We start from the raw sequence: 306 nt of genomic DNA, 5'->3' as shown, positions 1-306 counted from the left end.
GGCGCCGCCTTCCGAGGGGGACGGCAGCGGCGGGATGGCCACGTTCGCTGAGGGAAAGGTCAGCACCAAGCCCCTCGCTGCCCCCTCGCCCCGGGGGAGTTGAGCGGAGCCCCCGCCGCCGCTTCCCCCGAGCGGGGGGACCTTGCTTCGTGCCCCGCGGCCGCTCGGAAACGAGAGGGGGAAGGGACCCCTGGGCAGTCCCCAAGGGGCGCGCGCCGGTGCGAGCAGCTCCCGCCGTGGGGGGAGCGGGCCTATGGCGAAGGGCAAGGCGGGGGCTGAGCCCAGACGGGGCGGGGGCGGAGCTGG

This window comes from Alligator sinensis, unplaced genomic scaffold (genome assembly GCF_000455745.1).
Source record: "Alligator sinensis unplaced genomic scaffold, ASM45574v1 scaffold472_2, whole genome shotgun sequence".
NCBI lineage: Eukaryota > Metazoa > Chordata > Crocodylia > Alligatoridae > Alligator > Alligator sinensis.
This window is presented reverse-complemented; position numbering follows the sequence as displayed.